This window comes from Olea europaea, chromosome 5 (genome assembly GCF_002742605.1).
Source record: "Olea europaea var. sylvestris chromosome 5, O_europaea_v1, whole genome shotgun sequence".
NCBI classification, from domain to species: domain Eukaryota; kingdom Viridiplantae; phylum Streptophyta; class Magnoliopsida; order Lamiales; family Oleaceae; genus Olea; species Olea europaea.
This window is the reverse complement of record NC_036241.1, coordinates 11916098-11930156: the sequence shown is the minus strand read 5'-3', so window position 1 is coordinate 11930156 and position 14059 is coordinate 11916098. Positions and strand designations below refer to the sequence as shown.

General features: G+C 30.5%; 1 long non-coding RNA gene across 1 annotated transcript; it reads right to left on the bottom strand.

Annotated features, from left to right (window-relative positions):
- Window positions 1–3889: 3889 nt before the first annotated feature.
- Window positions 3890–4461, bottom strand: LOC111394660. Its single transcript, XR_002702659.1, has 2 exons — window positions 4357–4461; window positions 3890–4225 (listed from the first exon to the last, which is right to left on the bottom strand). It is a non-coding gene; the product is annotated as an uncharacterized LOC111394660 (long non-coding RNA).
- Window positions 4462–14059: the final 9598 nt, after the last annotated feature.

The window sequence follows — 14059 nt, the reverse complement described above, 5'->3', positions numbered from 1 at the left end:
TTTTTTTTTATAGATGAAAGAAAAGATGATGAATTTTGAAATTTTTAAATCTCTTCAATGGTTTCTTGGTTATGTTCTGCTACACCTTCCCTTCTTCACCCAAAAACCAAATGATTTTATCTCCCTTTGATTACAATAATTGATGTTTAATATGATTTATAAGAGGTGTCTTCAATGGATATCCATACTCTTGATTTATAGAAGGTGAAATAAGATCAAGAAACATGTCCAAATTGAGTTTCAAAAGAGTTCCAATTGAATAAGGAAAGTTGCATTCGCGTCGCACATGGTTATTTTTCTGCGCAGCCGTCAGTGTGTGTATATATATATATATATATATTTGGATATTCGAATGAGATGATTTAAAGTGAATTGAAAATCTAACTCATAAGGATACAATTATTCTAGAAATAACATTTTTTCAATTCGAACAATTATTATGGCAAAAATGAGTTTCAATCTCTGATTGAAAATCTGAATTGATGAAAATACTTTGATTTTATTTCAATTTTTCACTCATCTGACTTTTAGTTGCATTCAATTGATCCTTTATATCTTCAATCAATATTTTGTGGTCCAAATCAACTATTGAAAATTTGCAATTTAGTCTTGAACTTTGAAAATTGCCATTTTCTCTAGTTTTCTCTTTTTTTCTTTTAATTTCAGTTTCAATCATTAAGTTTTACATAACAAATGAAATATAAAAGAAATTAGGTCATAATTTATCATAAGTTATTCTATACAATATGGGAAACGGACTATGATGACCAATCAAGTGAAGACAATAGCCTGACTGTTGCTATGCTAACCCAATTATTGTCATTTTAGCTCGTCCAGCGCTATGCTGTTCTGTCTACCGTTATGCTAGACCATCACCACTATATTGTTTTGTGCACCGCTATCCTAGACCATCTACCACTGTGAAAGTTTATCTACCGCTATACTAGCCTGACTAACACTACAGCAGATCAACCGTTTTAACTCTTAATTACCCGAACGTCATTTTAATTGAGCGACAACCATTTAACGATTATCATTGATCCCATTATCTAATTCATCGATAGAGGTTAACCGTTCAGCATGGGGACGAAAATCGCTTAATGAGTGAACGTGTTACACTAGACACGTGGACGATAATTTCTTAGTGGTTACATGGCACCAGGCATCTATAAGTATTTCAGAGATGTGACAGGTAGGAAGATCTTCCTTTTTCTCAACAAATTTTCTGGCATTCTCTCGTTTATCTTTAAGTCATCCCTCTACAAATCATTAATTGTCACGTCGGAGGTACAACGGGTAAGAAAGCCCCAACCTCTTCTATAAGGTATTCATTTGTTCAACGAAGAAGCAGAAGCCAATTGACCAGCGAAGCGAAGTTGCTGGTCGAATGACCAACCACCCAATGTAGTTGCTAGTTGTTCGACCAACAAGGCCATTGGTCCAGTTGGCTAGCCTATTTGACGATGGGTGGGTAGACTCTTTCTTTCTCTCATTTTCAATTTCATCCAAGGAAGATGATAAGATTGTTTCATGGAATGAAATTAAAAACTAAAGATTAAAAAAAAGATATTAGGAAAGATATTACTTGGATGTGAGGAGATTTGAGAAGTGACGGGGAAGAAAAAATGAAAACACAACCTTTGAATTTTTTGAGAAGAAACTTTCCCCCAAAATGCTAACTTCCTAATGCGGTGCCAAGTGCACAAGGCTATTGTGCCAATTGTATTTAGCCATTTGGCACGATTGTTCCACTTATGCTCTACCATATATATGTATAGAAAAAATTGAGTTTGCGAGTATTGTGCTACCTCTTAAAAGATAACTATCGATAAGTGGTAAAGGGGCTAAGTGATGCTATATGATATGAGAAACGGACTACACTGACCAATCAAGTGAAGGCAATAGCCCGACTATTGCCATGTTAGTTTGTCTACCGCTATGCTAGACCTTCTATCGCTATATTGTTTTGACTATCGCTATGCGAATTTGTCTACCGCTACACTAACCTGACTAGCATTATAGTAGATTGACCGTTATAACTCTTAATCACCTGAACATCATTTGAATTGATCGAAAATCGTTTATCGATTATCACCGATCCCATTACCCAATTCGTGGATAGAGGTTAACCTTTCAACATGGGGATGAAAACTACTTAGTGAGTGGGCGTTTTGCACTTGACATGTGGACAATAACCACTTAGCAATTATGTAGCACTAGGTGTCTATAGATACTTCACAAACGTATCAGGTAGAAGGATCTTCTTTTTTCCCAACACATTTTCTGACATTCTCTCATTTTTCTTTATGTCATTCATCTACAACCTAGTCACAAATTGTCATGTAGGAGGTATAATGAGGGAGAAAGCCTCAACCTCTTTTTGCAAGTATTCATTTGTTTTTCAGAGAAGCAAAAGCTATCTTACTCCGCCCAAGAAGTCTAGAGATCACATCTTAACTATTTCAATAAGAACTCTTAAGCATCTATATTTAAATGCCTAGATAAGTATATTATACATATATCAATCACAATTGAATAGATTAATAGACAAAAACTAAATACAGCAAAATCACCCTCTACCAATAATGAATAGATTAAAAGGTAAAAACTTAAAAGTTGTGACTTGATAGTTACTTACATTCAAGAAGAGAGCATAGTGAATATGATCGGTGCATTGCTAACTAAAATTGAAGGGCATTTGTATGAGATAGGCAAATGGAACCTCGAATCGAGACCAAATATAGGCAAATAGTGATGGTGATTGGCATAAATGAGTAGAGCAGCTCCTATTCCGCTCTACTGATAAATGAATGAATGAGTGATTGTGTGTGTGTTTGTACTTGTATTGGCATCGCATCCTATCCTTGTAGCAAATACTCTCTAAATACAAAATGCTCTTTATATTAAAGAGCTAATACTTAGAAATAAGTTCTAAGAGGCTCTCTATTTTGACTTTTTAAAATAGGGACTGGGTTTGTTCTTCAAATTTACAGTGTGAAACTCACTCTCTATTCCTAGGATTCGTTTCGCATTGCTTTTGGAGGTTCAAAGGAGTTTTTGAACCCGTTACACTAATTTTATGAGTAAATGTAATTTCCTCTGAAAGCATTTCCAATAGAAAGATTTTTTTAAACATTAGTTTTCAAATAAAATTAAGGTACCTTCCACCAAAACTACACTTTTTTTTCAATAAATAATCTTATATATGGATTATAATTTTTTCCTATCTGTTAATCACATATTCTCCAAAAATATTATTTTTCATAGATTTCATAAAATCGACATCACGCATGGGCATTCATTTACCATTTACTCATTCAACAAAAAAGGTTACATTGTTCTCTCATCTAGTCAAATTATTATCCATCCAGAGGCGGCCCTAACCATAGGGAGGCCCTAAGCGAGCGGGCCTATTGAGGCCCTATACTTTGTTTTTCAATACATATAACAATATTTAGATAAAAAAAATTATATATATCTATATTTAAATGAAAACTTTGTGTAGTCTTAAAGATAGAACTACTAAATATAATACCACTTACATCTCGAGAGATTAGACTAGTATCATATTTAGTCTTCTCATTTAGTCTTTTCAGGGTTTGAGCTGCAAAATTAATAATTAACCGACTCAAATCAAGTTTTCCAACATGTTTTTTTCAATGGAAATCATAGCTAATCCATTCAACCTCTATTGTGACATGGTTGATCGAAGATAAGACTAAATCAATTTTTATTTTTAAAAAGTTCTTTCGGTGGATGCAACAGTGACTGGGATAATCGATAATATCCTGTAAGCGTCCCAGGCATGTGTAAAACAACAACTCTTAAGTCATATAGCAGGATTTCAGCAAAATCAGCACATAGAAACACACAACAAAAAAATAAAAAATAAATATCAAGCCCAAGACATTGGACAATCAACAATGGTAGAAGCCAGAAAGAAAAATAGCTGATAGGTTCCACTTTCTCACACCCCAAATCAGGCGGAGGCGGGAGGTCGAATTGGGTAATATTACTTCACAATAAAAACCACTACTTACTTCCATCAATAACAAGTTTTTCTAATATTTTTGGGGCAGTTATAAACTCATTGGAGGGTTTACAAAGAAAGAAAATTAAAACAAAAGCAGAAAAAAATAAAACAATAAATTACCCAAAACGAACTCGGTACAGCTTCAGCATTCAGGTGCAAAACTTCAATGTTTGCACCTAAAGTTATGCACAACTGCAGATAAACCCTAATTTTGATTAAAACGTATCCCTCAAATTGATTATCATTATCGGTACATTCAAAAATATAATGATCTCTACCAACAACCAAAAAAACTTAGACCACAAAAATAACAATAAACTCACCCTTCAGATTGGAGTTCGGAGAATTCTGGAAGAGGAAGGAAAGGAAGTCGTCTCATCTATCACTCTATCTCAAGTCGAATTGAAATCAGGTATGAAAATTGGAACAATGTCGTGCAATTTATGTTTGTAATTGTGCAGTCCAAGCCCTTTTTTTATTGGATTTTTGTATTTGGAGACTTGGAATTTGTATCCATTTTGAGTTCCTAGGCCCAAGCCAATTTTTTGAGGCCCTAGGCTTTTGCCTAGGTGGCTTGGCCACAGGGCCGGCCCTGTATCCATCCATCAATGTGGTGAAATCTGCTAATTCCATTTGATGAAAATTGCCACAAGTCTAATGAAAATTGAATGTAGCACATTGACAATGATAAATTTTCCAGTTCATTAATTGAATGTTTATTAAACTTATCTTTAGGATATTAATTTCTCAGTAAATAAAAAATGATACATTTTATTCATTCATCTATTTAAACAGTTATACATTCATAAGTGGGATTAATGTCGAGTTATAACGTAGGTTTTTATTGTTTAAGTTGCAAAATACATATTGTCCTCTTAAAGATTGGAGAGACGAACTCAAACTGTCCAAAAATAATTTATGCTTTTCTATCAAAATATTAATACCCACATAAACTCTTTATAGAGTACTTGTACCCATGGAACAAAACATATATTTCCATACTTACATTTTAATATTTTTCACCATCAAATTTATTTAAATATCAAATTTTGTCAAATAGCAAAGACAGAAAAGATGATAACATAGATAAATCATCTTTTATTTTTAAAGTAACATCGAGAAAGTCATTGCAATAAAAATCGTGAGACGTGTTTCTAAGCAGTTATGATATGGCAAACTATATACATAGTGTTAGATATGAATACCTATATCCTAGAATATGTATATAAATACAATACAGCATAATTATCCATATTCAAGAACATTTCGTATTCATAGTTTATGGTATATTCCATGTTTTTAAAAATGGAGCTACTTATGGGCACTGTAGGATTAAACTTGAGGGATGGATGCGTAACAATTTGAATAGAAAAGTGAGCAATGAGTAATTTTTTTATTCAATAATTGAGTAGTAATCTAGGAGTAAGTTTAATGAAAATTCATTTAACAATTCAACGTCCTCAATGTGTGTCACGTCTGATTTTCGTCTGGCATGTGACAAATTCTATCAAATACGAGTAACAAATTTCATTCTAGTGATGGATTAATAACCATTTGAATATATGAATAAGATTTGTCAGAGAGAGAGGTTCAAATGTTGGCATGATAAAGTAAGTTATCTACTCTTTGATGGTCAAACTTTTGGACTAAATAGGTAGTTTATACTCCAAGGTAGACAAAAATATCAAATCAAACTTGGTTATTATTCAAAATGTGACATTTTGATAAATAAATTTATTTACTCTTTGAAAGTTTGACATTCAATATATATATTTTTCCCATCTTAACATCGAGGTAATTTACTGCTTGTTGGATAAAACTTTATCATCTTTTTAATTGTTTCAATTTTAAATTTAACCATATATTTCATCAATTTTTTAAATCAAAATCTACTATATTTTTATAAAATACTTTGTCAACTTAATTTCCAAAAGAGTATTTTTTTTTCACATTAATACATTACTAATTCAAAAATTGGTAAAGTAACGGTCAAATCAATTACTTTTGATCAACTAACAGACAATTAAATGAAACTGTCGAGAGGTCCTTTGATCGTAAATCTTTTAAAAGGTACAAGCGTATGTGTAAAAATTAAAATTTCAAAACGTAATGGTACTTTTTAGAAAATTTGGAACCTCGACGCTCTCCCTTCACCACCCTCATGAGGATGGTCTACATGGTTCATAACTGTAAATTCACTACTATTAACCACGAATTTTTTATGTTTAAAGGTTTGCCATTCTCTAGTAATATATAATGTTTCCATTTATACACAATGATACTTTTATTATAATAATATGACTTTACTTACTCTGTCAATGAAACTTTTTATATTTAGTGTACAGTATGTATGTTGTGATAAAAAATATATATATTATAATTTGATGACTTCAAAATTTAAAATCTCTACTTTATGACTATATTTTTATAAGCGTAATGTTCTAAAAACATAATTTTCTCAACTTTTCAAAATATCAAAAATATTTAAATGAAAAAATTGTAGGTGGGACATGGACATTTTTTACTCAATAATACTATGACTATCATAAAACTTGAATACGTAATGTTTAACTCTAGTAAATTATGTCAAATTCAAATATTCAAAGAAAAAAGTCACAATTATTTTCTAGTTGGATCACATCAATGATCGAGTTACCAAGCCCATGAATTGGAGCTTCGTAAGAGTCCATTGGATAGTGTTGTTAAAGGTGGTAACCACATAAATGGTACGATCCCTTTATTTATTAATAAAGAAATGGAAATGAATATATACACAAACAAAATATATTAAACTAAAGACATATTGAAGTTCAATTATATACGTTTTTCTAATATGTCTAGTAAGCTTATCTAAATTTAATTTCTTTTCAACAATGTAATTCAAACACGATAATAATACTTTTAAATAAATACTTGAAAAATGATTTTAATGAACATAATTAGTGATTCCCACCTTACATTGCACTACAGCTACATTTGTTAAATTTTAAAAGCTATGATTGTTCAACAAAGAAAAAAAAACGTAACTGTTATAAAACTAATGGAAAGAAAGAAAATAACAAAAGAAATAGTGTGAAAACTCAATTATATCTTTTATTGAGAATCATGACCCATATTTATAGAGTTCAAAATAAAAGTTACTATTGGAATGAAATAGATCTCTAGACTAGATAAAACTTATCTATATATCATAATAATATTAACTAATCATCAATAATTATCTCACTATTTTACAACATGTCCCCTTCGATGATTATTTGTACAATAGACATCTCAGAAATTTTGTTTGGCAAAAACAAAAACAAAAAAACAAAAAACAACAACAACAACAAAACTTATCTATATATCATAATAATATTAACTAATCATCAATAATTATCTCACTATTTTACAACATGTCCCCTTCGATGATTATTTGTTCAATAGACATCTCAGAAATTTTGTTTGGCAAAAACAAAAACAAAAAAACAAAAAACAACAACAACAACTCTCAAAGCTTCCTTTGTAACTCTCAAAACTTTTCATAATGGCTCCCTTCGTTGTCTCATTTCAGAGGGATGGGACAAAAATGTCAACAAATTAAAAAAGAGTACAAATAATTTGGAGTAATAAAATGATGTCTCATTAAAATCTTGTCAAGAAAATTCAGTGGGATAAAACTTGATTAAAGGAAAAAGAGTACAGCTACTCCACTTGATTTCAATTCTTGTATCAAGTTATCCATGTCTCGTATATCAATTATTTCAATATTACCATTTCTGATGAAATATGTCTCGTGTTGTCTTGCATAGTTTTCAGATAACACCATCTTCATATGAGATATTTATTATCCATTGATAACTGTAGTAATATGATGATTCGAGAAAATTGCTCTTATTGATCTCTTCAAGAGTCTCATACATATAGGAGTATACTTTTTTACGATAAATGCCTTAATATCAATTATTTCAATATTACCATTTCTGATGAAATATGTCTCGTGTTGTCTTGCATAGTTTTCAGATAACACCATCTTCATACGAGATATTTATTATCCATTGATAACTGTAGTAATATGATGATTCGAGAAAATTGCTCTTATTGATCTCTTCAAGAGTCTCATACATATAGGAGTATACTTTTTTACGATAAATGCCTTGTAGATTAAAGACATCATTGCACAAAGAAATATACCTCATTAAAACCTAATTAGGAAAAACCCTATGAAAAAAATCCTAATGAATGAAAAATAATACATTATTCTTTTGAATACGCTACAAAATTTGTTTCATTCAAAGCCTTGCCTGGAAAATCCAATGAGACAAAATCTTGATCAAAGGAAAAAGGGTACACATTTATTATATACATATTAAATTTCATGCATTGTCAGCAAGGTAGGGACGTGCGATTACATCCATAACATGATAACTTATATATTTATACATGTTTTTCATGATATTTATTATTTAAAGAGTCGTACATTTCATATTACGTCTTTACTTTTTCCATTTTCATTTCGCATAAATATACACATTAAGGTATTCAGACTGTAGATCTATAAACTTTAGATTTCTCTAGTAAATTGAATTTAGGATTGCATCCCTTTTATTTAGCAAATCATTACTTTTATCGATATATTTCGATACATTTATTTTGATTCCTTGCTATATGATGGAGTACATCATGTGTAAAATTGTTATCGATGAATTTTTCGTTTCTTGTTCGATCCTATTTATTTTTCCATAGTGGCATAACTTATTGAGATATCTCAAGTTTCATTATTTCGGGTGTCTGAATGGGATTATTTTGAATCGCTCCATTTTCGTTTGGAGATTTTTCTATTAGAATCCAACACCATTATGCTTCAGGCATGCCATAAATATAAAAAGATATAATGATATCAAATTGTCCTCCTAGGAGATCAATTCATATTGGAGCATTTAAATTTGCATGTGAGATATTGTTATCTCTTTATTCAGTAAATATATCTAAAAAAATTATCTTTCGAACATTCAGTTCGAATTCTTTTAGGAGGATGTAAATGATGATGCATTTATACATTATTTTCACCCTCTTAATTCCTCCCCCTAATGTTGAGAAAATTGTCCAATCAAAATTGAGAATTAATAAATTGTGTTATTAAATATCATCCATTTGAAATAAGAGTTCAAACTATACATTTCTTTTTAATATTCTTTACTTTCGATCTTAGTGCAGTATGGTGGATCAATTTTACATATACAGCACTATCAAAATAAATACATAAAAAAATCAAACTTTGACCATAAACCACTTATAACGGGAGAACTATGATATTGATATGATGCGTAATAATATTCCCATAAAATTGGGAAGAACTTTACTCTCAATTAATTGAGAGAGTTTAACAAATAATAGTGTTAAATCATTTATCAACTAATACTTATTAAAATATTAAGATTTAGAATCACAAACATTAAGAAGACACTGTCTTCATTATATAATCTAAAAATTACACTCATAATTTAAAATTTAAATAGTAATTTCGCAAACTTCATATTGCAAATACCATGCAATTATCTAGTATATGTATCAAATCTATTAGATGATAAACGTAGAGGATGGGGCCCCATTTATTGTCCTGATTAATTTTCAGAAATATAGGGAATTCAGTCCCTATTTTAGCTTGTAATGATTAATGGAAAATTTTAATGAAAGAGAACAAATATCATATATGATTGAATTGAAGAATCGTCTAGCTCTCCATTGAAGATCCGTTCGAATTTTTAATTTCGCATCATTATTAGTCCACTGCTGATTCAATTGGTCGTGTCAAACAATAAAGTCAAATTGAACTTTTGGTTCAATATAAGATTTAATTCAATGTCTTAATTTCAAAGAATAATATTAAAGCTTATATAATCATATATCATTTAAGTAGTCAAATTAATTAATGTCCTTATGACACTAGTTATATGTTTTCTTTCAAGGATAATTATGAATTCAAAATGATATATTTTTCAAAAATATGCTACTTCGAAAGCACATTATTTTTTAGTTATTGTTTCTTCAAGAGCTATATGTCATTATTTTTCTGGAATATTGAAAATTATAATCCATGCTCTTCAAGAACTATGAATTAATATTCTTCTTGAATATTAATAATATAAAAAATTAGTTTTCTTTAAAAATTATAGCATGATATTGAGTTGTTTAATTTGTGTTTATTCAAGAATACAATAAGATATATATTATTCGGGATATGTGCTACTTCAAAAGTACGTTATATTTTATTATTGCTTCTTCATGAGCAGTAGATCATTATTCTTCTAGAATATAAAAATTGTAATATCATACTCTGTTGGAGCAATTAATATTCTTTTAGAATATTAATTAAAATGTTGTGCTACTTCATGAGTAAAAAATATTTTTAACGGACAAATCTAAGAGTAACATTCTTTGCAATATTGGAATCGGAGTGTTATGCTCTTTATGAGTAATAGCATATTATTGTTTGAAATAATAAATTGTATAAAAATTTACTCTTCATGAGTAAAAACGTAATTTTCTATTAAATTTTATTTAATTATAATCTTCGAAGCAAGTAAAATTTAATTAAAATATTTGTAAATAATATTGTTTTACTTCAAGAGAAATAATATTATGTAATTGACAAGTATAAGAGTACTAAATTCATAACTATACTATGTACTAAAAAGAATAAGAACTTGATAATTAATCAAGAAGAAAAATCTAAATACGTATACAGTGAGATGACAACTTGTATGTGCTAGAAAATTCAACTGCCAATTGATCAATTTGTCATATAAGAGTTTATTTTAAGAAAAGAAAATAAACTGAGGGTACATCTCTATTTCTTCCACGCAGTTTGTGCCTTGTTTTGTCATCTTTTTGTTGATGTCATCATTGCCTTCATAGTAGTTTCTGCCATATGCAAATTTCATCATGATGTTCAAGTAAATTATAGAGATATGGGTGTTGAGACATGGCAATTCCAATTGAGTAAGAATTGGAAATTTATATGGAAAGACTTATATTATTCAAAATTCACAATTGGTAAATAGATGAAAGCGTTCATGCTGATAACGTGTTATAAACTAAAAGAAAGAAGGAAATTCAGAGAAAAAAATTTGAGAGTCAAAACTCAATTGTATCTTTTATTGAAAATCAGGACTCATATTTATAGGGTCCAAAATAATAATTACAATTGAAATGAAATAGATCTTCTAGAATAGATAAGACTTATCTATATACCATAATAATATTAAATAATCATCAATAATCATCTATTATTTTACAACAATAACTTCATTTTTTTTCTAAACATCAAAGTAACTTCTATTTTCTGGTGTCTTAATACAGTGACACCTTATGAGTAACAAGAGGTAGTTTATTTATTTTTAATTATAATTCTTTACTTATAGGCTTAATTTTACTGAATGCCATTGAACTTTGTACTTAATATCACCTTGATTGCGGTACTTTAATTTGTTTCAACTTCACTTTGTACATAGTGTCACCTTGATCAATGTACTTTAATTTTGAAATGAACTTTGTAAAATATTTAAGAATTAACACTCTTTTTTCAACTAAAAAAAATTACATTTCCATATGCCTTTTGAAGATAAGTTGGCACCATAGGATTTAATGTTAATTTATTTTATCGAGTGGCTATTAGCATAATAGTTAGAATTTTGAGCTACCATTACCATAAGAAATAATTTCAGTAATCATTATCATTAATACTTAAACTTCAATGACCATTGACATAGTTAACCATTTATTTAACCTCATTATGAAATAAAAGATGGGGAAAATTCGTATCTCAGGTATTACAAATAGGCCAATTCAATTTCCAGATAATAAGTTTACAATTCCAAAACTCAGGTCATAAATAAATAACTAAATATATTTTATTAATTACATATATTAAGGTTATAATTATACAATTAATTGTCACGGTTATATACTTATATATCACAACTTATTTATTAGTCACATATTATTTTTCGGTAAAAAAATCAAAAAATGTATAGATTGCAAATGACAAATTTTATATGTCATGACTCAAATTTTTAGGTCACATATTATTTATTGATCACAAGTCATCGATCACATATTATTTATTGATCACAAAATATACAATTTATTGGTCACAATCTCAAATAATTAGTCACGTACTATTTTTTTTTGTCATAAATTAACCAAGTTATATATCATGATCAACCAAATAATTTGTGACCACCACCACCACTTGTAACCATCACTTCACCACTGTACCGCCATCAAACATCTCCAGTGCCAGAGCCCTCCCACTACCTCAACACCACTGTACATCATCAAAGCCATCACCACGTTGCCAACACCACCGCACAATGCACCCACCACCACTGTACCCAACCGCCCACGACACACAACATAAATTATTACTTAGCCAATCACACAACAGTATCCGTCGAGCTCAGCATCACTGTATGAAGCTCTGCCTTGCAACGTCGAGTGATCTGTGGATGGGCAACATCGGGACAATGTTGAGCAACTGTAGTCTGGTTTGTGTGATTGTCGGCATGAAGGCTGGTGGTGATGGTTTTGAGATGGTTTTTGGGGGATGATTTGGGTGATTTCTTCATCTTATGATCTGTTTTACTAGATTTTAATATGGCTATTGGTTATTTGATGGTGGTGGTGCATGTGGGGATAATGTGGCAATGGTGGTGGTGGTGGTGTTGGCGTTGGCAATTATGGCTAGATGGTGGTAATGGTGACTTTGTTGGTGGTGAGGTGATATCGTGAACTTGGATAAAGAGAGGGAAGAGAGATAGAAGTTTAGAAAGGGTGGAGAAAAGAGGGAAATGATGTTAGGATTTGTGATCATGGGTTGGATATGGGTGGGGTACATTAATTAATTTACCTTTGTATTACTATTATTATTATTATTATTAAGTTGAATTATTATCTAATTTTTGGTTAAATAAATTTTGCTCTTGATTTTTGAATTGAAAAACTTAAATACTTGCTCATATGTAATTTCCTCATAAAAGATTGAGGCCATATATGTCAAAAAAGATTGAAGAAGTACATTTTGCCTGATCGAGGATCCAAACCAATTTCTAGGGGTGTCAAAGTGGTAGGGTCAATTCGAATCAGCCCATCAAGATATAAAACCAGCATGGCCCGCGTGTGTTATAGGATCGGCCCATGACGGTTCTCATGCGAGCGAAGACTTGACTACAAAAAAGTATGGGAAAAATTCATTTATAAGAGTTTATCTATCCCCTGTTTCAAAACTAAGAAAAGAAGGTTTGCATTTCAAAATTCAGATATTAATAAAATGTATTTATGAAATTATTGATTAAAAAAATATTTTATTAATTACATATATTAAGGTTACAAATTTATATAATTTAGTCATAGCTTATCACATTAATGGTTACAAATTATTTCTAAGTCACAAATCGAAAATTTTATAGGTCACAAATTATTTGTCAGTCACAGACCAAAAACTTCATAGCTCACTGATGCTACAAAAAAATTGTACTTGATAGACCTCGAATTTGTGGTTTGAACTCTGAGCTTGGATCTCATAAATGAGCATGAACAGTCTTCCAATACCTAAAACAAAAGGCAACGAGGTGTGTTCTCGTCGCCCCTCTGATGCTTAAGTCAGACGGGGAGATTGGNACAGTCTTCCAATACCTAAAACAAAAGGCAACGAGGTGTGTTCTCGTCGCCCCTCTGATGCTTAAGTCAGACGGGGAGATTGGCGAGAGAAGGTTTTGAATTTGCAGTAATGAAAAGCATACCTTGATGTTGAGCCTTGGCCAAGTATTTATAGGTATTGGTGGGGGAGCTGTAGAAGGATTCTATTACTGAAAGAGTCATTTTCCCCTTAGGACTAGGTGTTGGAATTTAATTAGAAGTGTATTGTTAGAGTTCTAATAAGGGAAGGAATAGATTTAGGTGGGGTCTATTTTTTGGAGATTAAGTCGGTGGGTAAGGTCGAATTAGATAATAACCTCGACCTTAAACTCGCGTGACACGCCAAGA